At 39.7% G+C, this 22475-nt stretch overlaps 1 long non-coding RNA gene across 1 annotated transcript in view; it reads right to left on the reverse strand.

Moving 5' to 3' along the window:
* The window catches only part of LOC132028831 (uncharacterized), a 123870-nt gene that overhangs the window by 62590 nt on the left and 38805 nt on the right, over positions 1-22475 (reverse strand). The window contains exon 2 of the long non-coding RNA XR_009407562.1: positions 19879-20056. This is a non-coding gene — a long non-coding RNA (uncharacterized LOC132028831). The remainder of the gene's footprint in view (positions 1-19878; positions 20057-22475) is intronic.

A 22475-nucleotide genomic window follows, 5' to 3' on the forward strand; every position in this document is an offset into this window, starting at 1 on the left:
TTAAGGAGCACACTTACCTTCATGAACAGTGAGTAATGTATAGAATCACTGAATCACCCTATTGTACACCTGAAACTAACATAACACTTGATGTTAGTTATACTTGAATAAAAATAAAATATTTAAAATAGAAGACTTCAGTAACTGATGCGATATAGACATTGTGTGGGAAGGAGGAGCCAAAGGCAAATTTGAGCTTCCAAGTCTCTGGTGAGGGGAAAACATCGACTCAGATGGATGGGAAGGGGGCACAGGGAACACGATAGGCAAGTGTTAGCAACACAGCCATTGACAGAGGGATCTTCAACTAGATGATCAAGTTGTGCAGTTGAAGCTGTGAAAAAGTGCTAAGGAATAAAACTTGGGGGTTCACCTGAAAAAGTAAAAATGTGAAAGTTGAAAAATGTGAAAAAGTTGAAAACGTGAAGATGAATGAGAACTGAAAGAAAGTGAAAGGAAACCCAAACTAGGTGGGGCATTTGGGTTGGATGGTGTTTGGGCACAGACAGCTGTAAATCCAAAGGAGGAAGAGAATCTCTTCAGAGTACTCTCCCAAATCTCCAGGGTCTAGTTGGGGTCTGTGAAACTAGAAGCTTCAGGGAGGATAGAATAAGAATGGCCAACTCCTGAAGATTATTAGGAAACTGATATTAAAAAGTGATTAGAGGAGTTTTCTTGAATCTTTGTAAGAAAGACCCACTTAGTCATTTAGCGGGAGGACAAATAAGAAGTTGAGGAATAATAGGTGGTGAAGAAAAGGAGACAGGGTTTGTAGACCCACTCTTCAAGAAACTGGGCAATACGAGTATGGTGAGAAATAGGACAATAACAAAAGGGCGTTGTAGAATAGAACAAAAGACTGTTTTCCCTTTCTATGTACCTTAAGAAAATTTGTTTTCTGAGGGCAGATGTACCAGATTGGTACTTTAAAGGAAATAAACAGATTTCTGTAACATGTGGCCATTTGTACATAGTCATAGCAAAGGTTGTTTGTCTAGATAATTTGGTTTGGGCTCTTTCATGACTCAGTCAATGTCCATTTTTGTGGCTTTCTGAAAGAGACATTCACCACCATGGCACAGTCAGCAAACAACAATGAATTCTTTATTCTCTGTTGCCATCACGGTCATCAACGTTGACCACTCCTGCCCAGTGGATGTCAGTTCTGCTGCAGAAAGAAAATGAGACATTGGAAAGGAAATGTGTACTTCAGACCCACACAGAGATCTGAAGGGCTGGATCTAGGCTTGTGCTCTTTTCAGAATTTGGATTAGAAAATAGGCAGAGATGGAGTCTTGGAGAACAGTGCCTCTGGCATTATGACTCACTATTTGAGGATTTCATTAGGAAGTGAAGTAACATGTCCTTCAGTCAGTCATCAGGAAATCATGACTGCCTGCTTATTCCACCAAATCCTGCAGAACTTAGCTGGAGAGGGTGAGTCTGGGGGTGGAAACTTCGACACTGTAATGATTTCCTTACCTAAATCCAATCTTTTCTATTTCAAGTCGTGAAAACACATATTTTTAGATGGATTGATAGACATACACACATACAGAGTGTATGTATATTATCTTTTCATAAACATTTACCTGTCAATGTCTGTAACTTAGGGTGCCTTTAAATAAAATCTCAACTGAATTAACCTAAAATAAAATGTTCTCTGTACGAGTTCCCAAAAGAAGATGAACCCTAAGAAAGACTACTTAAATTCATTCCAGAGAAAATGGGGAATAAATGAGAATACCAGGAAGAGTTAGAGGGTTATTTTGATGAACTGATTTCTATATAATATAAAGGAAGATTAGAGCTCATAGGGTTCTGCATTTTAAAATAAATCACTGCATGGAAGCAGAGGAAATATTACGAAGAATTTTGCTCTGATGCCTGCTTAACACTTTCCTTCCTTTATAGAATTCAAAATTTCAGAAGGAAAGCACAGTTTAGACAGTCCTTTTACTCATTCAGCAAAAAGGGCATTGAGGGCCTCCTGTGAGCCAGGCACAATGTTAGGCTCTTGGAGAAGATGGTGAACAAAAAGAGACCTTACTCACTCATGGAAACGAGAGGCTAGAGGGGATGGGAGAGCAGTCACCAAATCATGGCACTGATGAATGTATAATTACAAACTGAGATAAGTGCTTTAAAAGAAAAGAACGGAGTCCTATAAAAAGTAAAGAACAAAGAAGTCCAGGTGGGGGTGCAGCAAGGGCTCTTTGAGCTGAGATCTAATGAGCAAAGTTGAGTTAAAGCTAACAGAAAGGGGGGGGAGCCCTCAAGACGCAAGGAAGAGCATACCCAAAGGAGGACCCCACCCCCATGCTCAACCCCCACAGGGCCCTAGCCCAAGCAGCTCCTAGTTAAGGATTTGGTCTTTATTCCAAGAACAGTGGGACGCCATTCAGGGGTTTTCGGGAGGTTGGCGACATGATCAGATTTGTGTTTTGAAAAGAACACTCTGGCTGCAATGCTGAAAACAAATTGGAAAGATATTGTCTAAAAGCCATTGTTTCACTGAGTAAATGCTAAGGCCTGCAGCTGTCACAATCACTTACCTGTGGTCAGCTGACCCCATGAATATTTTCCTGCACCCCTGTGGACATTTGGAAGCTATTTTAGATGGAGGATTAGGAATTTCTTGATCCTGGATTATTATATGATTATGTCAACATTTGGAAGAAAGGCACAACGCCTTTCTGTCTGCTGAGTTTTGACTATCATAACCGTTCTTGTCTGGGATAGCACAGACAGGCCTATCAAACAAACTTCTGCATTTCGCAGTCAGGGGCAATATCATGTCACCCTCTCTTCCTTCCACTTCTGTCACTGTACATGCTCCTGGTCTTTCCAGTTTCCCTCCTGAGCTTTGACTCTCCATGCGTCAAGGAACCACGTCGTTCTCCTCCTGTCTCTGAGAAACCTAGACCGCCCGTTCAGTTACTTCAACAGGATGCCTGAGTGCACAGGGCAGGGAGAACAACAGCAAGAGCAGGGCAGAGCCTCGGATACCAGGCAGGATCCAGTCATCCTGACCAGTTTGTTGCTTTGTCTTAGAAAGGCCTGACTGCAAAGACCCATTTATCAAATTTCAACGAATGGGGACTAAAACCATGAGTGAGAAATGGCCCTCATTAGAACCTGAGTCACCCCAGGCTGCCCTGGGAGCAGTCCTGAAGTCTGAGGCAGTCTCAGCAGAAGTACATGGAGGGAAGCAGGGACAGGAAGCCAGGTGAGTCCTGATGACCCCACCCTGGCCATCACCATACCTGTGGCCAAAATGTTGCTGGCGAGCTGATATGCATAGCGTCCAGCCAAAACTACGCTCTGCCAGGTGTAAAACTCTTTGAGGTTCCCATCAGGTGTCCATCACCTGGTGTCACTAACCTGGCTTTAACTGTTATGTTTTCCTTACATGGAACCTAAGCACACTCTTCTCTTGACTTTCACTAACTTAAGCTAATTGTGGCGTCTGCCACCACACAGAAAGCTACTCCTTCCCTGACAGAATGGCCCGTTAGTACTCTAAGTGTGGCATTATGCTTCCTCAATCCTCTGAAGACTGAAGCTCCTTCTCTCCTTGCAAGGGTGCTTCTCTGGTAAGGTTTTTTAGGGTCCAGTTGTCCTAGCTGTATGTCACCGGATTTGCTAATGGTTTAAGAAGTACCGTTTTAAAGACGTGTGTAAGTGATTGAACAAGCTTGCCTCAATTACGTTTATTCTTGTAACCATTTTTCTCAAACCAGTTCTTTTCCATCAGAATACAAAATCTGAAACAGACACCATAGCTTCTCTACTTCGGGAAAGAGTATTAGTTCCTTTGTTTGGGCACCATAAATCTAAGCGCTCTCGAACTCCAGTCTGATCTACCCCAGTTTAGTTAAAATTCCAAATACATGTCCAGAAGAGATTATCCCCTGTTCTTGCTCAGAACTAACTCAGTCTCTGAAGCGTGGAGATGATGGGCAGAGTACAATTGTCTCCTTTTCTGTGTCATAGCTCTTCCTTCTTCATCCTAGCTACTATTTCCAACCATTCCAGGGTTGCAGTGGGGGAGAAAATACCAGGGGAGAACTGGTCAGTGCAGTTAAGTCTGTTGATGACTTCCAGGCATAATGGATATGCAAAGTTTATTCTGTGGTACTTCCACATGTTTCTCTGAGATGCCCTGCTGGTGACATCTAAACTTCTCAAAAGTGTGGTCCAAAATGATGAAGTTATTATCACCTGAGAACTTTTTAGAAATAACATTTTGGGGCCCCTCCATCCTAAGGAATCAGAAGTCCTAGGAGTATGGCACAGGAATCTATTTTAATAAAGCCCTCTGGGTGATCCTAAGGCAGGCTAAAGTTTGAGAAAGTGGTTTCTCTCCTCTGGCTGGCCACTTATAAGCTTTGTCATGCCCTCGGTTTCTGGGCACATTGCTCCTCGAGTTCCGGGTTTTCCTGCTGAGGTGAGCCCACAAATCTCCTATAGTCCAGGATACTACTCTTTCTCTATAGCTAGTGACAGTAAAGCTCTCTCCCAACATTATATATTCATCCCTACACCTAAACTGTCCATCTTAGACTCATGGGGAGATGATGATGTGAGTGTCTCTGTGTGCCAAGCTTTAAAAGATATGTGCTAGGCTCTCAAGGAGTTCTCTTGAAGCCTCCCTCCCTTGGCTTAATCTTTTATCTTCTGTTCAGGTGGGTGATGGGCTCCTGTTGACCAAACTGCATTTATGGTCTCCTAGCATGTCCCACAGAAGGGATTTAGCACATATCTTTAGGATACAGGAGAACTTGATGCCTCTTCTATTATTCATGTCTTTGAGACCTGTTGCAAAAATCCAAGACAAGAGAAATATTTAATATCATTTGGACATGGCAACCAAAACTCAATCCAGTAGGATGGCTGGGCTTTACTCTCCCTGTTACTTTTAGCAATGCAGTCCATGTTCATATTGGCTACATCACATCAGTGATCTATAAGGGATATATGTCAATTACCTTAAATCATTTAACTTAGGCTCCTGTTAAGTCATGTCTTCCCAGTTTTTTTCTTAGCTAGGTCTTCGTGTCTGTTTTAAAATAGATTTATGCTTCTCTTCCACATTTACCATGGTTATATGCCTCTCTGTATTGCTAAGCTCATGGAACTTTTCAGACATTGCTTTGCCTCACATTCAAGGTATCTCTCCAACGATGCTACACACTTTGAGGTGACATAATCACTGTTCCAATGATCAGAATTAAGAAGAGATGACTAATTCCTTGGTCAGTTCCTCTATATATGAGAGACGAACTCATCATCAAAGCAAAAGAAGTATTTACCAGGTGTTTTGTTGTCATTGCATTCAATATCCTATAGATGTTGATTATGCAGAGGTGTTATTCATCCTTCCTGGCTAGGCACTCATTGCTGCTTGGCAATTGATTTCTTACATGTTTTGTAGAGATTGGAGATTACACCAGATCTTTACCCCCTAAAATCCAGTCACCATTTATTCCCATCATCCCCCCACAAAAGGGAATTCACCATCCATTTAACTAAAAGTACTAATGTTAGACAATACAAGTTCCCTCAACTTCCCTCTTCTTAACCTCAAAATCTTTCCATATTGATTCTTTTACTCTCTTTGTTGTTACCTCAGAAGATGTCCCTCTTATGCTTGCCAAGATCATGCCTTCATCTTTGTAACATTTTCTCGGCAGCTCTGGGACTTATATTTCTTTTGAGTCTTTAATGTGTCTCTCGCTACTAGCCCTTTGATATTAGTCAAAAAGTTTAAGTCTCACATCCTACAAACCAACTAACAAGAAAACATCCCTTGACCCTCAAGTCACCATCATATCATTTTCCTTTGCTTCACTTCTGTCTAGTCTTTTTCCACCATTCTCCTGATAACTTTCCAGTCAAAGTTAGTCAGTGATATCCTAATCATTACATCCAAAGGCCTTTTCTTAGTTTTCATTTTCTTGGAACTGTAGCCTTTTCATATTACACTTTCTATTCCTGTCTCCTGGGCACATAATAAGTCCTCAATATATATCACTCCTATTAGCGTAATAGCATCAGCTTCAAAACTGTTCTCCCTACTGATAATTTCTCTACTCATCATGTGTTCCATTGCCAGAATTATTTTCCTAAAGGAAACTGAACTTTGCTTAAATGTCTTTCTTTTTTTAAAGATTTTATTTATTTATTTATTTTTATTATTTATTTGACAGAGAGAAATTACAAGTAGATGGAGAGGCAGGCAGAGAGAAAGAAAGAGGGAAGCAGGCTCCCTGCCGAGCAGAGAGCCCGATGCGGGACTCAATCCCAGGACCCTGAGATCATGACCTGAGCCGAAGGCAGCGGCTTAACCCACTGAGCCACCCAGGCGCCTCTTAAATGTCTTAAATAATTTAGCTCCAGTATCCACTTCCTGCCTAATATTTCTCGACATACCAACTGAAGTTGACAACTCAAAATGGGGCCATTTCCTCTTTTCCAAAGAATATATTTCATTTCTTCGAGTTTTTTCTTATGCTGCTTTTTTACTTTGAACTTCTCTTCCTCCCAAGTTCTTTATGTCATAGTACTACTTATTCTTTAGGATCCATCACAAATGCTACCTCTGTGAAGCCTTGCGTGGTTCATTTAAATGATAACTTCTTTTCCCTCTAAATTTCCAGTTGACTGGCATCCCTCATGTTATACATTCAGATAATTAAATACAAATAATTCCTAAATTTATAGAGCATAATCTCTTTCCAAAATGACTACATCTTTTCTACACAGGGAAAAGCAATATAAAGCACCCCACCTTTCTTTCTTTCTTGTCTCACATTAGTTTAGACAAACACCATCTGAGAACTGGGAAAACCATAATTTTCTTTAATGTTTTGCCTGCAATTTGTAAAACAACAGAAAATATTCCTGTGGACACGTTTAAAATTTTTCCCAGATGCCATAATTTTAGTACTGTATGGCAATGTCTTCATGACACCCACTGAACATCCAGATGCTGAAAGAGTCTGGAGGACCGGAACAAAAATGATTAGCAATTTTGGAAATAGGCTTTATGTGGAAGTAATTTATATATGAAGGAGGAGGAGGAGGAGGACAAAGAAAACGAGCAGGGCAAATTATCTGACTCAGAAAAGAAAAGGTAGGGGCAGGAAATGTTAGCAATTAGTTTCTGAGTGTCTGAAAAAACTATTATGTGAGTGACAGTGACAGCTGTTTCATGTTCCTACTCAGAAAAGAACAAATGCTTTGGGCTATTGCAACAGAGATTACAAAGACACATTAGGAAGATTATCCAAGACTCTAAAGTTGGGAAAATTGTGGGATATGATAGCATGTTGTCAAGGAAAGGAAGAAGAGACATCTTTTCATGGCTGGAAGAAAAGATACTGGAGATAAAGCTCATTTAGGGTTTATTTCAATGAGGTCATACATATGGAAAAAGAAATAATTCTATATCACAGTATATGAAAAAGCTCTTTCATAAAATATGTTAGGGATCTAATCTATCCTCAGGGAAGGAAGAAAAGTTCTAAGAATATGACATTGTGGGTAGATGCACTCTCTTCAAGATGATATTCTGCTTACTCTGATCACTCACTTCCTAGCTTTGTGACCCTGAAAAAGTTGTTCAACTGTTCTAAGAATCCATTTTCTCATCTGCAAAATGGGGATAACAGTTGTGCCTCCCTCACAGAGACATGAGCAGTCACTGAAATGATGTTCAATAAATGTTAATTTTTATTATTATTTTTTTAGATATGTAGAACCTTTTAGATATTATGTTAGGCATATTCCCAATCTTCTCTACAGAGCTATCATCCAAGCCCCATATAAGATAGGATGATATGATGACTTTTCACCAGAGTTCTGTTCTTTAATTAAAAATGAAAGCCCTAGGTATCAAAGACCAGCCTGCTGAGTTTCCGTACCTTTCCCAACCACGAGACATTTCCCTGATGTCTGCAGCACGTCTTTGACGTTTGGGACAGAAGACCAATTTGCCTCCACCCCCACGTGGCTCCACCTGTCACATTATTATGTGATCTTTATAAAATTAAGCTGAGAATGTACCAACTTTTTTTCATTATGCTTTTAACCAAAGCCATTAAGCTTATGGATATGGTGTCTGTTTAATAAAATGAATGGATACAGGAAAAAAAAATCTTGTATTTAATTTCATATCTTCAAAAAGAATATTTACATCAACAAATGTATTAATGCTCAATTTGAGCTATAATGTATCTCTCATCATCTGATGAACTTGTGATAGAGGGTCTGTTTGTAGCTAGTGATTAATAGACAAAGTATATTTTCATTTTGGTCATTGTTTCTGTCTTCTTCTACCATTTACCTTCAGATAAAGCCATTTTCTCAAGGATCCCAGTATGTGAATTCTTTAACACTTCTCTGTGGATATCAGATGAAGACATCATCATTCCGATCTTGGCAGTAGTTATTGTATATCAATATAGACACCTGGTAAGATTCCAGTTCACCATTTGAGTGTCAGTTAAAAAGCATAGAATGCTACCTATGTGGTTGTATTAGAGTGTGTGTGTGTGTATACATGAATATTTTCTTTTTTAAGGAAATTTTGGATTCTCAGGAATAGGGATAATAAGGCATATGTTCCACTCTTAGCAAAACAAAGAGTTTAGTACAAAGCATTATATACAGCTTAATATGAAAATATATTAATGACTATCTGTATGACAACAGTGAAATTAAAAAGTCTAAATTGTAGGATTGAGTTTATATGGCTGAGTCAGAAAGAGACATCATAATTGGAATTTCAGCAACATGTTTGGGTGATAGAAATCAGTGGGGCATGACAAGCTCTACTTTGAGTTATACATAAAGATAGCTGAGGACTGGAATGAGACATACATGATGTATAAAGGAATCCTTCGACACTATGAAAATAGTTTACCACTGTGAAGAGAAAAGGGGAAGGTTAAATTACTTTGGCTCTAAAACCCCATGTAATGCAAAAACCAATTGAACCAACTTTGTTTTCCAGATGTCTTCAGAACTGCATGATTGCCAAAGTTGGAGGAGTATCTGAAGATTTCAGGGTATGCATTATACTTTGCTACAGAAACAGCAGCCATAATGATAAATGTTTTAAATTACCCTCGGATGGACAAAGGAAATACTATTGCATAGATTTAGTAAAGCATTCTTTTATAGAAGAAACCTAAAATGTCAGTCTTTGGAGAAGGAGGCATTGGAGTTTGAGCCCTAGCACCACCACTTACTCTGCTGGACCCTAAGAAAGTCTTTCAACTCCCTGAGCTTTAGGTTCCTCACCTTTAAAGTGAGCCCAGTAACAAGGCTGACTAAGTGGGGCTGATGTGAGGTTTAAATGAGATACAAATAAAGCTCTTAGCAAAGGTTTGGCGGCACAGGGTAAGGGCATAATGTCAGCTGTGATATTTAATGATGAAGGTGAAAATGATGAAAAAGGGGAGGAGGAAGGGAATCAATTAGAAAATCAGCAAGACCCAAATCTATATCCTTTTAAAAGAGACTCCTGAGATGGGCGCCTACGTGGTTCATTGGTTAAGCATCTGACTCTTGGTTTTGGCTCAGGTCATGATCTCATGGGTCGTGAGATGGAGCCCTATACTCCGTGGAAAGTCTGCTTGAGATTCTCTCCCTCTGCCCCTCTCTCTGCATGTGAGCTCTCTTACTCTAAAATTAATAAATCTTAAAAGAGAGAGAGAGAGACTCCTGGGAAACAAGTGGTTTAAAAAAAATGGGAAAATCATCTTTTACTAAGGTAAAATATAGCACAGCATTTAGGTGCATTGCTTTACCGGTTCTTGTAGAAAAATAGGCACTGTAAAATGGGGCCACATGCATTTTGTCAGAATGGAAAGAGGAATTTTTTTTTTTTTTACCTAAAATTAAGAATAAACCTTAATATAAAACTTCTGCCCTGGGGCACCTGGGTGGCTCAGTGGGTTAAAGCCTCTGTTTTCCACTCAGGTCATGATCCTAGGGTCTTGGGATGGAGCCCCGCGTCGGGCTCTCTGCTCAGCAGGTAGCCTGCTTCCTTCTCTCTCTCTGCCTACTTGTGATCTCTATCTGTCAAATAAATAAATAAAATCTTAAAAAAACAAAACAAAACAAAACACTTCTGCCCTTTGGCTAAAGCCCTATAGAGCTAAGAGTTTATTAAAGAATACAGTTTCTCCACTCTCTCTAGTCTGTAGGGATAGTGGAGATGGAGTGTAGCACATCAAAAGTTAAGACTCAATGAACAGGCTTTCTTGAAATTGACAAGCTGACCCTAAAATTCATATAGATATGTAAAAGACTTTGAATATTCAGAGCAATTTTGGAAAAGAAGAACAAAGTTGGAGGATTTACATTACCTGAGTTCAGTATTCTGGAAAGCTACAGTCATCAAGACAGTGTGATACTGGCATAAAGATTAACATAGCAATGGAACAGGATATAGGGCACAGTGATAGACTCTCACTTAGGTGGTCATTTGGTTTTCAACAAGATGCCAAAGTCATCCAATAGGAAAAGGAAATTCTTATCCTTTAAGAAATGGTATAATAAATAAATTAAATAGTATAATAAATAAAAGGAAATAAGTATCAATAAACTGGATATCCATTTAGAGAAAGGGTCAACCGTGGCCCCTCCCTCATATTATACACATAAATTAATTCAAGATGGATACTAGTCCTAAACATAGAAGCTAATACCATAAAATTTTAGAAGATATATTTTGAAACTGGGTGTGGTGCATAAACAATGAATCTTGGAATACTGAAAAAATAAATTTAAAAAATTCCATTCAAAAAATTTTTTTAAAAAGATAGGAGATTATCTTCATGACTTGAGGAGTAGGTTAATTTTTTTTTTAAAGACTTTATTTATTTAGGAGCACCTGGGTGGCTTAGTGGGTTAAGCCTCTGCCTTCAGCTCAGGTCATGGTCTCAGGGTCCTGGAATCAAGCCCCAGATTGGGCTCTCTGCTCAGCAGGGAGCCTGCGGTTTCCCCTCTCTCTCTGCCTGCCTCTATGCCTACTTGTGATCGTTCTCTCTCAAATAAATAAATAAATAAATAATCTTTAAAAAAAAAAAAAGACTTTATCTATTTATTTGACAGAGAGATAGCAGGAGAGGGAACACAAGCAGGGGGAGTGGGAGAGGGAAAAGCAGGCTTCCCACTGAGCAGGGAGCCTGACGTGGGGCCCAATCCCAGGACTCTGGGATCATGACCTGAGCCAAAGGCAAGTGCTTAACTGACTGAATCACTCAGGTGCCCCTAATTTTTTTTTTTTTTTTAAGATTGGCCAAAAAAAAAAAAAAAACTAACCATGAAAGAAAAAAATTGATAAAGTCAATTTCATCAAATGAAAAGATTCTCTCATCAGAGGACACTGCTAGGAAAATGAATAAGTAAACTGAAGACTGGAGGAAAATATTTGCAAAGCATATATCTGGTGAAAGGCTGGTATCCAGGATATAAAGAACCTCTACAACTCAGTAACATAAAGTCAAATAACTCAATAAGGAGGAGGTTTGAAGACATTTTCCAAAAGAAGATACAGGAATGGCCAAAGTACATGAAAAAATGCTTAATATCAAGTCATCAGAAAAATGCAGCTTAAAAATCTAATGAAGTGCCATTATATATCTACAAGGAAAGCTAAAACTGAAAAGACGGTACCAAAAGTTGACAAAGATGTAGAGTGATCAGAACTCTCAGATGGTCTTGTGGGAGGGAAAAAATGGTACAATCTAGAGTAGGTACAAGCTACTTTATGTCTATAGAAATTTTACTCCTAGATATTTACTCCAAGAAATTAAAGCATATGTCCACACGGGGTGCTTGGGTGGCTCAGTGGGTTAAAGCCTCTGTCTTCGCTCAGGTCATGATCCCAGGGTCCTGGGATTGAACCCCGCATCAGGCTCTCTGCTTGGCAGGGAGCCTGCTTCCTCCTCACTTTCTCTGCCTGCCTCTCTGCCTACTTGTGATCTGTCTCTCTGACAAATAAGTAAATAAAATCTAAAAAAATTTAAGGAAAAAAATAATAAAGCATGTGTCCATAAAGGCATCTATGATAATGTTCATAGATTTATTCATAATAGTTAAAAGCTGGAAGTAGGTCATCAGCAGAATATTATAGAAAAGAACTTTGCCCTATTTGTACAATGGAACACTACTAGGAATAAAAAGGGAGAAAACTAAGAGGTGCCAGGGTAGGTCAGTCATCTTAGTGTCCAACTCTTGATTTCAGCTCAGGTCATGATCTCAGGGTCAAGATTGAGTTCCACGTTGGGCTCCATACTGGTCATACAGCCTGCTTAAGATTCTCTCTCCCTCTCCCTCTGCATCCACACCACCCAGGCTCTCTCAGGAAAAAAAAAAAAAAAAAAAAAAAATCAAATGCTGAGGGAAAGAATCTTTACTCAAAGAAGCGACTTACAGAAATTTTAGAAAAGGCAGAACAAATATATGGTGGAAAATGTCAGGAAAGTGAGTGCTGAGCTAAGCAACAATATACTGGGAATGGGCATTTGGTGACTTTCTGCTTTGTTGATAATATTTTATATTGGGATAGGGGTTTGGGTTAAACAAGTACATGCATTTGTCAGAGAATGTTTATGTAAAATTTGTGCATTTCATTATACATAAATTTTGCCTCAAATAAAATCCCTATAAACAAATACTGAAACTCAGTATGCTAATGATATGAAACTAATGATATGTATGCTGAAATGTTTAGGGAGAAGTATACTGATGTTTGAACTGGCTTTGTAACACATCAACAAATAGGATGGATTGATAGATACCTTGAGGGATGGATAGATGGACTGTTACGTGATAAGCTAGGTATAGTAAAATACTAATGGCATAATCTAAGTGGAGGGTATGGGAGTATTCATCATAAAATTCTTTTAACTTTTCTGTAAGTTTGAACATTTTCTTAATAAAATGTGTGTGTGTGGGGGGGGGTATGGCTGAGTGGGTAGCTAAGACCCAGATGAGTGAGTTTGATCCTTCTTCTGTTGAATTATAAAATATGGAGCCGTGAAGGGTCTACGCAAGGCAGTGCTATAACCAGATTGACATTTTAGAGAGATCTCTCTGCCTAAAGTGAACAGGGTGAATTACAGGCATAGGAGTAGGAACTAATTTCAGTCTAAGAGACCTGTTAGGAAACTATTCCAGTGTTTTTGTGAGACATTTAACAAGGTAAGCTCTATAAAATGACAGTAGGTGACAGTTCGATACTGGGGGAGAGGGCAAGGAAGGAGTTCAAGATGGCTCCCAGGTTCCTGGTATTGTTCACAGAGTGAATGACAGTGACAGCCTCTGAGAGAAAACAGAGACAAAGCAAAGGAGGGATTGAGTGCAGGGGGTGAGAAAAGATGTTTCATTCCATATTAGACATGTTGACTTTGAGGTTCACTGTGGTTCTCTCAGGTGAAGTTGTCCAAGTGTCTTTAGTAATAAGGCTCTAGAGCTCAGAGAAGATGTCTAGGTTGGAGATACGGACTTTAAAATCGTCAACTAAATGGTGGTAGTTGAAGCCATGCCCGTGAATGAGACTTTTCAGGGACAGAATATAAATGAGAGAGCCCTGAGGTTACGGATACTTTAGGGGGTGGCTGAGGAAGAGGATAAAGCAAATGAGGCCAAGGACGAAAAACGTAGAGAATTATGGTTCGCTAAGCCATATGGTTCTCTGTGGTTCTCAAAAGTACAAATGACAAAAATTCCTGTAGAGGAGCGTACAAATAACTCTGTTATGGCTTTTGGGGTAGGAAGGAGGCAGGTCAGGAAAAGTTTTCACTAAGAAATGTCATTTGAACAGAGTAAAGGGTGAGTAGGAGTTTTCAATGCAAACAAGGGAGATAAAAGAAAGGCAAAAGGAGCAACCTGATAGGCCAGAAGTCTGTTTGGAGACTGAACTGTGACATTTTCACCAAAAATGAGATTGCTGGGATATAGTTGTGGGGTTTGGGAGGATCGGCCTTTGTACTTCTGCCAGATTTAAACCAGTCGTTTTCAATTACTGTGCATCAGGAGTCCCCAATGTGCTTGTTAAAACCCAGATCGCGGGGTCCCGCTCCCTGAGTGTCTGATACAGTATGCGTATGTCGACCTGATCTGTATTTTTAGTAAGATCTCAGGTGATGTTGATGCTGCTGGGTCCATGACCACGCTCTGAGGATTATAGGGAAGAAGAGGTGCCACACAGTTTTTCGGAATCATCTTCTCAGGACATATCTTTCCAGTCAGAAGGGACTAGTAATACCAGGATAAGGGACAGTTCCCCCCACATAAATCTTCACAACCTTCTCAGGGTTTTGTTTGCTTTGTGGCTTGTTTTTGTTTTTGTATGTTTGTTTTAGACAGATCCTTCTTACCTCATCTTCAATTTATAGGAATTTGGGAAATTTTTGAGGCTGAGTTCTCTTCCACAAAATAGACTCATACTCATGTTAAGTCCCAGGGCCTCCTCTGTCCACACGCCCTGGGGATGCACATAAGAGGAAATGACTGCCGAGCACTTCTCCCCATCACTGGCCGCTCCACAGAACGAATGGCTGGAAGAGATTAGCAGACTGAGCCTACCTGATAACAATATTTGTTGGGGGTTTTGTACATCTTAAAGTACGCGGCTATCAATTCATCATTTTACCTTCCTGATAAGCCAGCACTGTTATTACTGGTAGATTTAAAAAAAAAAAAAAAAAAAAAAAAAAGGCCAAAAAACCAAACAAGCACGAAGAGATGATGATGTGTCAAAATCTCTACAATAGTTCCTGGCCTAGTGATGACCCCATTGACACCACAAGCCTCTCCTAGAAAATGGTGACCGTTTTTAATTTCAAATTTATCTCTTCCACGGGTCTGCAACATATCAGCAACACCATCTAATGCAAAATTTCCAAAGTTGATCAGGAATTATATGTGGTCGCAGGGCCATGGCAGTAGACTGATGGATTTCAGCTACCCACCACCTGTGGGCTGGAGAGGTAGTGCAGGGGGACACAGGATTTCAGAACAACCCTAAAGAATTTCTCCTGTGTAACCTCTATTTCCACTTGCAACAGAATCGTGACTACTTCTGTATTCTAAAATGAAAATGTCTTTGCTTGGGCTTTAGCAAAAGCAGTGAAGCTCACTCCCCAAAATACTTCTGCCATTTTAATATCTTTAAAAACTGTCTGTAGATGATACATATATTACCATAGACTAATAAAAGTCAAGTGACCAAAAAGTGAACATTTTGAGTCATGGTAAGTTCAAGGGACACTCATCCAGTCTCTTATTCAATACTTATGAGTACCTCATAGGCCAGGCACTGTGCTAAGCACTACAAATATTGAGATTAATATTAATAAGCTATAGCCCCTATCTTAAGGAGTTCATAATTTATTCCCATTGGTCAAAAATAAAAAATACACAAGATTAAGAACCATGAGGCAAAATGAAACTAAGCGAAGCCTTTCAATAGTGACTGAGAGTCTGCAATTCTATAATTTTTGGCATGGTATGGTCAGCAGCCGCAGTAGCAACAGCCCCGTGGACAAATTCAGTACAGACAAGAAACCAAAACCAAAACCCACACATAAAAACACTCAGCAGCCTAGAATCAGCCTTGAGGTTGTATAAACATGTTGCATTAAAGGCACTGAAGGTCACTACATTTTTGAAAAGTAAAGTGTAAGGGCAAGAAAGAGTAATCCCAGTGTGATGAAGTGGAGAAATGATTTCTTCAGGGGGAAAAAAAACCAAACCCAACCCAGAAATTCTATAAAATAAAATATAATGTAGGAAATAAAAACCTACCCGGCTCTAATTATAGTTATTGTAGCATTAAGTACATCTATTAAATTCAGATGGGATGGGGTGGATAAGCAGATGGTACAAAAGATAGATTGTTAAGAACCTGTAGTTAAGAAGCTGGGTGAAAAAGTCTCTTGCTGAAGATCAATTTCACAAAGAATATGATACAAAGCTGAGAATTCAAGAGATGAAGTTTCAACAAAAGAAGTTTAAGGTAAAACAAAAATTTCTCCTGCAATCATTTTTCGTAAAATGTTGATGGAGAATAAAATCTTCCAGGAAGTCATTACGTAGCACTTAAGACATGTAAGTGTTTCAACTCTCCGAAGCCAGATGGTATTCATTGTGGGGTCCCGGGAGGCCTCGCATGTGAATGGCCCCAGCATTGGTCAGGACATAAAATACGGCCTCAATGCTGTGTTCTTACCTAAACGTTGGGGTCTGCAGGGAGTTTGGTTTTTTGTTGCTTTTTTTTTTCTTGAATAAAGGTTTGAGAATTGGGTCCCATCATCTGTTGGCACAGAGGGATTATTTCTGGAAATTTCAAAGGTGTTTTGTCCTCAGGAGATACAAGAAACGTAAAAACTCTGAGCCTCTTGAATTCTAAAACACTTGCTTCAAAGACTAATTGAACCAATATGCAGTTATAATCTTGATATATTCTGAAGCAAACAAATGAAATCAATACTTAATTTAAATTCTTTCTGTGGAAGTACAACAAAATAGGGAGAATATAACTAATCCAACATTACTTTCTAGAAGTGACTTCTATTTTTCTGTTTTTTCCCCAAATTTCCTGTTATGAATATGTATTATTTCTATAACCAGGAAATAACTATGATATGTTGCCAATATTAAAACATTTCTTAAAATATTTATCTTTAAGAGTATAATTAATCATGGTGGCTTTACCCAAAGAGATTTAGGATTAAGGAGGGCACGTATTGCATGGAGCACTGGGTGTGGTGCATAAACAATGAATTTTGGAACACACACAAAAAATTAAATAAAATTAAAAATTTTTTAAAAAGAAAATTAAAAAAATAGATTTAGGATAGTCAAGCGTAATAAGAGTTAAGGTAACCTCTCTGGATTAAGACTCCAAATAGAGACTGTAAGATGGATGATCCAATGCACAGTATGAAATTGAGCAGTCTAGCATTATTTTATACTAGAATAGAAAGAAATTATTAGAGCCTTTATTGAGCCATTTAAAACCTCAATGAATTCTGAGCAACTCTGCATTTTAACCTGTGTTAAGGAGGAAAAGGGACACTATGAAATTAATAACCCAAAAAATTAGTAAAAATGTAAACTACATTACATACATAATTTGAAAACTACATATTGTAGTTAAGAAGCTGGATGAAAACGTCTGTTGCTGAAGATAAATTTCACAAAGAATATAATACACAATTGTTCTATCGATTGTTCTATCAATCTTTTATATGTATCCGAATTTCATTTAATTTTTGTGTGTGTGTGTTCCAAATTTCAGTGTTTATGCGCCACACCCAGTGCTCCATGCAATACGTGCCTTCCTTAATCCTTAATCTTTTTGAGTAAAGCCACCACGATTAATTATACTCTTAAAGATAATTGTATTTTTCTCTACAAGTAAAAAAAAAAGTATATATGTAATCTGAAGCTATCAAAAGCAAGGAGGTATTTGTTAATTACCTTCAAAACAGTTTCCATTTCTTTCCCTTGCTGAGCAATATCACACCTACCCATTGATTATTGCATTATGGGGCCAATGGCCAATTTATTTTGGTATCATTAGACATTGGGTAAGAATGAAAGAGGACACCTGGTCTGGAGACCATATATTTGAACATTTATGGGAGATCCTTATTTTTCTTGCAAGACTTTTTTCTTTAAAAGAAGCTCCTAGTCCTTGGTTGGGAAAGACCAGTATACTTTCCAGGGAGATGAAAGCTCTGTGTAAAATAACCTCTATTAAGTGTGAGATAACATCTGTCTCCAGGTCAAAGAGATGATACAGTGCTGCAGGACACTGGTTCCTTTTTGTTCCCATTGGATTAAGAAAAGTCAGACAGACATGTGGCTTCAAGTGACGGACTGCACCTATCTTATACCCCAACATTTATCCATGGCCTAGTGTCAATCAACAGTCTGTAGGGCAGAAGCTCTTTCTATGGAACAATAATACTTCATTTTTAACTGATAACTGACAGCCTCCTTAAGAGCTATTAGCACACTGAAAACTTGGAACAATTAACCTTGGTTGGGGGGGGGGGGCACGGGAATATAAACAATTGTGATTAATGTCTTTGCCAGGGTCAAGGACTACTGTTCTATGGTGCTCATACTCTTAGTTAGTACATAAATTTTCTATTAATTTGCTGATCATGTATGAACTTGAGACAGTATACATATTTAAAATTTATAGAAGTTGATTGTATAAAAAACACTATCCTGTGACAGCTTTAATAGAATTAAAATGCCTAAACAGCCCTGGCAATACAATTCTTCCTTTGCATATCTGACTTCTGAAAAACACACATTCCCTTTGTAGTGTTCAAGCAAGTAGCCTTGAGCTGGAAGCAAGAGTGAAGGTCAAATAAGAAAGGAAATCTCAAATCAGATACATTTCATTTTGCACCAAGCATTTTCCATCACATTTACCTCTATCAAAAATCAGCCTATCTTTACCGTTTACTTTTTACCTGGAGTAAAAATTAGAGTTTACAAATTGTAAATAGAGGGGGGAAAGATAATTTAGCACACTGTTTTATCGCTGTCAACTCAGTGGTTTTCATAACCGAATCTCACATATTTCGAGAATGTCATTACTACTTTTCAGTGTTTATAGAGCAGAGGAGAGCCAAGCCCACCTCCACCAAAGGTCAGAGAGAGAAACCAAATGATCCAGCGAAGCCAGAATGTGACCTATCCGAAATTAAACCTGCTAAAAAAAGATCAACTGAGTCAGGATAGTGGGAGGGAGGAAATGATGCACATTTAGAGCACAGTCCCATTGCCTGGGCCTTTTAATCTCTCTACCTACCCTGACCATGGCAAGCTTGATAACCGCTCTTTAGGACTGGGGCACAAATGCTCTCTCTTTAGCACTGTCAGTAATGCCAAGTGACAAGGTGAGCTCCTTGGGTAGTGATGCTAAGATGCACATCTGTTTTTTCCTCTGTACTTAGAGACAGAAAAAGGCAAGGGGAGTCTACTCTGGGTTTCAACATCTGTCAATATCCCGGTAGAAATTTCCAGCAGCTGAAGTCAATCAGTTTCTGGAAAGTGCTAAGCAGCCATACCAAGTGTTCCCAACTAACATTACCTCCGAATGTGCATGACCAGGCATATTTCAACGTGCTCTGCCAGGCGGTGTTAGTAATGCAAGCAATATGCAGCTCACTTTACTTGCTGACTGGCTTAAAAAGAGAAAATTAAATACATTTCTCATAAGGATATTTTGTGGAATTTTTCCACATCATTAAATAAAATGTAGCCCTGGTTTAGAGGCATTTCCTGAGAGAAAACATTTCTTAACCTAAACTAACTGAACTATGTGAAACAGTCCGCCTGTATACACCATCATATTTTTTTCCTGATTACATGTAATGGCTCTCCTATCATCCTGCAAGCTTACCCATATCATTGAATTGTTTCATGGCCATCTGAAAAAATTGACTGCAAACTTTTTAAAGTGGTTCTCGGGAAATGGGCGGTTATTCAATTTTCTCCTCAGCATTACAAAAGACTGGATGGTATCAGAGATGACATTTCTAAAATAATTAAGAAAAATAACGACACGCTTTCTTCAGCTAGGTACGTACTTCCTTCACAACTTCGACATAACAAGCTATAACATTCTTCCTTATGGCTAGAGCAAGGAAGATAAGCTCAAATGTGACAGAAAGTAGCAACTGCTATAAATAAGTAGAGAGTCAAATGAAAAGCTTTCTTGTTTACCATCAGGATGCATATTTTCACCTTCCTCCCAAGGAAGGGGTTGCACTTCCCTAGGGATGCTTAAATCCATTCAGAGTTTGGTTTTGCAGCGCCCCATTTAATTACCTCAGCTCCCCCGGGAAGTAAGTTGCCATTCCCAGCTTCCTAAGTTCATGGTTCCTGCATAGGGACCGAGGTGCTGTACAGGATTTGCATTTCTTTTTTATTTGCCATTGGAATAGCCACATGAGATGCTCTGATTTTTCAACAGACTCTCTCGGCCTCTCTCTCAGTCAGAAATTCTCTATTAAAAAGAAAGAAAGAAAGAAAAAATGAGCCTTACAAGAAGATACCACACATCTTCTGTTTAATCCCAGGAGCCCTCGAGCCAATTTGAAAGTCAACATCAGACAGAGAGGTAATGCTTTTTTGTTTTGTTTCAATCTGAACTCTCACAGTTGTTCAAATTGAATCAAGACGCAAGAGTTCCAAACTAAGTGGGGAGCTAAAATAAAACCCGGAGACATCCGCTTTACAAGGCTGTGTGGGAGAACTGCTGAGTACACCCTGAAAGAAACAGAAAGGGGTGGGGGGGTAGGCTTCCACGAGAGGCTGCAGCCACACCGCAATCCGCAAAGCAACGTGTAGGAAGGGAAGGTACATGCCTCCCGCAGCATAATCCACGTCCCTGTTATGCGGCTTCGTGAAATATTTCTGCACTGGGGTTTTGGAAAGAACTCTGTGAGAGAGATGCCCTCAGAAATAAAAACCAAGTCTGGTTCCAAGAATTTGAGTGATTCTTGTCCCTATCTGGCAATGCACGCGCACACACACACACACACACACAGTAAATGTACCATAGGGACAAGGGTGCTGTGTCTAAAGAGAAAAATCGAACAACTTTCTCTTCGGGATGCTGGATCAAATTCCCAGTCTCCTAACTAGGTTAGGACTTAGTCCCTGCTCTGGGCATTGCCTTGTGGCGGAGAATAACCTCCTGCCCCATTCCTATTCCCTGAAAAAATAAAACCTTCGACAAGAAAGAATGTCCTATTGTTGGAACAGAATTATTCCTCCAGCTTCTCAAAGAGGAGGTATTTTTGGCATCTGGGAAGAGATTGTGTCCAGAGGGGCTTCTTAGTTTTACAGCTGGGTCCACTCAAACCAGTCCAACAAGCCAGCATTACAGAGAGGAGCCCAGCCAAACACAGGCACTTCAATCATGCTCAATTCACTTGGGTTTTGGTAAATGAAATAAAACCCCAAAGCTTGGCTTTTTATTTTTCTTAGGGCAAAGTCCATTTAGAATTGATATAATCGCTTGCTATGGTTACATATGCCACATTTATTTTTAAATAGCTCCACATCCCAAGGGCTCCTGATTTCCATCTACACGGCAGGTAGGAAGGCTGCAGGAAAATAATTTTCAACACAGTCTACATTTTACCAGGCTCAAGAAAAGCTCATCTGGAGACACACACCTAGGCTGATAAGGAGCTGGGCTGCTCGATGAATGTACCTCACATTTTGTGTCCTGCAAAATGGCCCCCAGCCAAAAGCATGGCCGGGGAATGGAATCCATCCTGTCATTTGCTGGCCAAGCCAAGCATTCTGTTGTGGGGCTGCAACTGCCTAGACGAGGACGCCTTTTTCCTGCTCTGTGTAAATACGTCATCCACGTGTAACCCTCGCACACACAGCGTTGTGTCCAAAAACACCCGAGAGGCTAGTGTTGGCGCTGACTGAGAACACTCAGAAGAGTCAGGATCTGCTGGAGGAGGTTTCTCTGCTGGGGGAGGGCTCAGCTGCCAGACTTCTCTAGGCCCCGTCAGAAGCCCGAGTTGCTGACAAACTTTGGGATTCCACACGAGCTCTCCCAACTCTGTTTGCTCTACCTCCTGGCTAAACGGTACATCGTGCTTCTCGTAAAGCAGTTTACCGTGTGTTGCTTAAGCTATCCGTATTTGACGCTTTCCTCTCTTCCTCCTCCATTCCTTGCAACAAGGGACTGGGTCATAGTCATCTTTGAATGCTGTCTTGCTAGTTAAGGTTTCATTGAATTGGGAGATGGCAAACTGTGGCCTGCAGACATGTCCAGCTGCTTGTGTATCATTAGACCAAAGCAGAATTTTACAAATGGCTAATTCAATTCAATGGTTTACGTAGATATTTACATTTGTGAATGGAGAGATTGCATATTAAAATTTGCATTTCTAGTTTCTTTGGCAAAACTGGCAGTGCTGGCAACATTGGGCTCTCTTTCTCTCATGGTAGCGGTCAGCCAGAACAGAAGAGCTACCGCCCCCTTCTCCCTTTTTTTTTTGACCTGGTATGTTCTCTAGGTCATGAGGTGAGCACGGTGCCCTATTCCTCCCTGTGCATTATCTGCCTTGCTCTTCTGGGCATGTGCTTTAGTTGAACAGGAGCCCATCGGAATAAATGATCCAGTAATCTCCCTTATATTCAATTACTGGACCCAGGGCTCTAGCACAGAGCCTGTCAACGGTCTTTCTTCCTGCCCATCCCCAGCAGATGACTTTCACATGTGCAACACACTCTCCAGGGTGCTGTCAGGGTTATTCTAGCTGTAACATTCTAGGAGATAGTTGCTATAGCCTGGAAAACTCTCTTCCTAGAAAAGGAAACCAAATCTTTTGCAAGCTTCAGAAAAGCTATTACGGGTAACAAATTTCTTGTGACATCTCACAACCGATCACGACACA

The sequence above is a fragment of the Mustela nigripes genome, chromosome 12 (assembly GCF_022355385.1).
Source record: "Mustela nigripes isolate SB6536 chromosome 12, MUSNIG.SB6536, whole genome shotgun sequence".
NCBI lineage: Eukaryota > Metazoa > Chordata > Mammalia > Carnivora > Mustelidae > Mustela > Mustela nigripes.